The sequence below is a fragment of the Limulus polyphemus genome, unplaced genomic scaffold, assembly GCF_000517525.1.
Source record: "Limulus polyphemus unplaced genomic scaffold, Limulus_polyphemus-2.1.2 Scaffold605, whole genome shotgun sequence".
Taxonomy (NCBI): domain Eukaryota; kingdom Metazoa; phylum Arthropoda; class Merostomata; order Xiphosura; family Limulidae; genus Limulus; species Limulus polyphemus.
This window is the reverse complement of record NW_013666215.1, coordinates 277,370-280,887: the sequence shown is the minus strand read 5'-3', so window position 1 is coordinate 280,887 and position 3,518 is coordinate 277,370. Positions and strand designations below refer to the sequence as shown.

The 3,518-nt window shown below is 30.9% G+C and overlaps 1 protein-coding gene across 2 annotated transcripts in view; it reads right to left on the bottom strand.

Annotated features, from left to right (window-relative positions):
• Nucleotides 1–3,083, bottom strand: part of LOC106459416 (gamma-tubulin complex component 2-like) — a 91,426-nt gene extending 88,343 nt beyond the window's left edge. Inside the window, exon 1 of one of the 2 annotated variants that reach the window (XM_013919036.2) lies at nucleotides 2,927–3,083. The gene's annotated coding sequence lies outside the window, so the exon portion shown is untranslated. Of the gene's footprint in view, nucleotides 1–2,916 lie in introns of both variants that reach the window. The other variant, XM_022385913.1, reaches the window with a different exon arrangement.
• Nucleotides 3,084–3,518: the final 435 nt, after the last annotated feature.

The window sequence follows — 3,518 nt, the reverse complement described above, 5'->3', positions numbered from 1 at the left end:
ATAATTCTCAATGAACGTCTCACGTGCTCGACTTCAACAATACTCATTTCAATTACACACATGCCTTCCATCACGTTGTGCAACAATATCATGATATAGATATGAAAGTCTTATTCAAATTTGATATTTTGAGCTTAGAGATTTTAAATGCAAAGACCCTATCAAAAAATTAAATTAAGTTGAAATTCTTTTCTAAAACCTGCTTAGTGTAGGTGGAGCAAATCCATTACAAGAAAAGAACATCTGTCTCTTAAACCTTTCCTAAAGAAATATCCAAATGTATCTCTGCTATCTAATCCTTAAAGCCTAAATATGATCCAAATGGTGAACTAGCAAAATGAAACTTTTGTATAATGGAAACTTATAATAATAATTAAAATTTTATGTTATACTATTGACTTGCATAAAATAAACTTAAAACATAAGAATGGGACAAACACGTCTTGGTGAACATAAATGTGTTGATTCAACTAGTATCACAACGTTTCAAATTGAGACCCAACAGTAACATTTGATGCCTGAATGTAATATGTGCATTTTTTTTAATGTATTAGTCAAGAAATAAAAGTGATATATATGCTAGAATACTATTATAATTAACTTATGAAAGTTTACTCTTCAATTTTAACTTGGAAGAAAAAAAGAAACTGTACATCTTTCATACAAATGTATTTGATAACATACACACCTGAAAAAAAAAATCAAATAAAATTCAAACAATTATTATATAACATCAGAAGAATAAGGGGCCATTTGGTCTTTAAAGAATGTCCCTTCACACCAACTTTCAAGGAAAAGTAAATGGATCCTTTATTTTTCAGGAAACTATCAATGTTCCTTTTAAACTCTAATAAGGTGCCAGCCTCCATTACTGCTTATAGCAACTCATTGCATTGTCCTATTAACAAAAATAAAACCATTTTAATTAGAACTTGTCCAGTATTTTCAAACATGTATTTTTTTTGTCTTATTATATTCAGTCCTTTATCTTATCAATCCTAAAAATAATATTGTACATTTCAATAAGCTCACCTTTCATTATTATTTCCTCAAGATAAAATAGGTAATGTCTCAACTGAAATACTTTGCACAGTTTTTGGTGTCCTTATCTAAAAAAATATTCTGACTGACTGGAAAGGGTTCAGAAGAGGGCTATTAAGATAATTCCAAGCATGGATGGATTATCTTACAGGGTTTGTTTAAGATCTCTAACTTATTTTTTCTTGAGAAAAGAAGAGTAAGAGATGATCTTACTGAAGATTACATGATTATCGAGGGAGGAATTTGACAGAATAAACCCCACTGATTTCTTTGCGCTATATTGTAAAAATGATAGGTTGAGAGGACAGAAGTTTAAGATTTGAAAAATACAGGACTTAAACCCAGAACACTTGACTCACACTAGTGTTTTGAAGCCAATGCTCTAAAGACTGATTTACCAAGATTCAAGAACCAAATAGCTCTTAATGTAATAGTTATGCTATCCTCTTCTACTCAACCAAGGCTTACCCTCAAGCTTATAAAACAACCAAACAAGTTAAAGATTGCTACTTGCAATATAAGGACACAGCACCCAAGTCTGCAACAATGTACACACACACACACTGCCAACTTTGTTTTGTCATTGGCATCATAATCACACATGTAAAAATCTAGACTAAGGTTTCCAAACTTCTCTTTTCTAAAGCCTAGCAGTTAGAGTTCACTAGGAGCAGCAGCACACTGTTGAACACAGAAGACATAAATTATTTTATGTGAAACCCAAGATATGAAAAACAAATTGTTCCACTGCCCAAATCAGAGCTACGAAACACTTGCTCTATGCTAACTATTTAGCTACGAAACACTTGCTCTATGCTAACTATTTAGCTAAGAAACATTTGCTCTATGCTAACTATTTAGCTAAGAAACACTTGCTCTATGCTAACTATTTAGCTAAGAAACACTTGCTCTATGCTAACTATTTAGCTAAGAAAATACCCAGATGGTTTGATTTACCATTTAAGCAGCTTAACTGACCTTCAAAACGAAACAGTCACTTCAAAGGCATCATCACACAGACTCAACACATCAAGAAATCTACTCTGTTACAATATATATATATATATATACATATATATTGTATACTTCTGTATGATAACTTTCAATTCTGCCATTTTTGTAATTTGATTAACTTTTAAGAAGTATAATGTCTGAGTCTAAACAAGTTGGTAGTTAACTGTCAAAAGCAAAATTTGTCTTCTCTTTGAACTCTACCTACTGAAGAATGAATCTTTCTTTTTGACATTAGATTTAAGGAATAAATGTTCACTGTTGTTAATGTTTGATTTTTGCATAGATGAAATCAGAAAAGATAATAGAACAAGGGCCAAAACAAACTGATTTATAGTGCCAAACATACAAGCATGAAAGAAATGTAGTTTTTTGTTCAAACAATAAATAAATTGAGGTTTCATTATTTTATCATATTACATAGAATTAATGAAGCAGTAGTCAAAATACACTTCCTGTGTGATGCTGAAATATTTACTGTATTAGTATATATGATTTAATATATAAAATTACCAAGGTTATTAATATTATATCTTTTCATAATTTCACAGAATAATAACTTGACAGAATGTTCATTTCATTTTATATAATAATATCATAATTAAAGCTATACACTTCACTGTATTCAGTGCCCTCACCATTAATAACTGTTAGTGTTAATAATATAAATAACGTTGTATTAATACTAAATAATAACAGCATTACTAATATTAAAATAATAATGTTATAGTAATATTAAGTACTATTGACACTGACAGTATTCAACAAGTAGTATTTTTAACAAAAAATGTAATGCATTTATACTTATAGCAACATAAGTCAAAGTGTAAGTTGTAACAACTTAATAATAATAGTTTTCCTCACAGAAACTTACGATTTTGTCAATTTGCTTTAGAACAAAATCACAATTTCAATTAAACTATAACTTGTGTAAGCGCTATCTCGCGCGTAAATGCGTTTAACCCCCTATTCGGTTTTACTGCTGTTATTACGGATCCAGATTGTTCACAGCCATAGTATCTACGCTCACAACAAACGAAGTGGCTATTGACAAGAATGGTGTAGACAATGAAAATTAGCTTTTTTTTTTGAATATATACATATTGTTGCGTATCTGTTCGTTTCTTAATTTCCGATATAAATTCTTTCCGAGGAACTTCAGCGATACAAGTCCTCTTTTTAATTAAACTAATTTATTCTTTTTCGTTGCCCCCCAGTGGCACAGCGGTATGTCTGCGGACTTAGAACGCTAGAATCCGGGTTTCGATACTCGTGGTGGGCAGAGCACAGATAGCCCATTGTGTAGCTTTGTGCTTAACTTCAAACAAACAAACAATCTTTTTCGTTACAAACTTTGAAATACACTTAATTTTCACAGTCACTTTAAACTTAACTACTTTCATAAACACACGCTATAATTCACAGCGATTCACACACGTTACTTACGTTACCTACTGCTCGCTTGA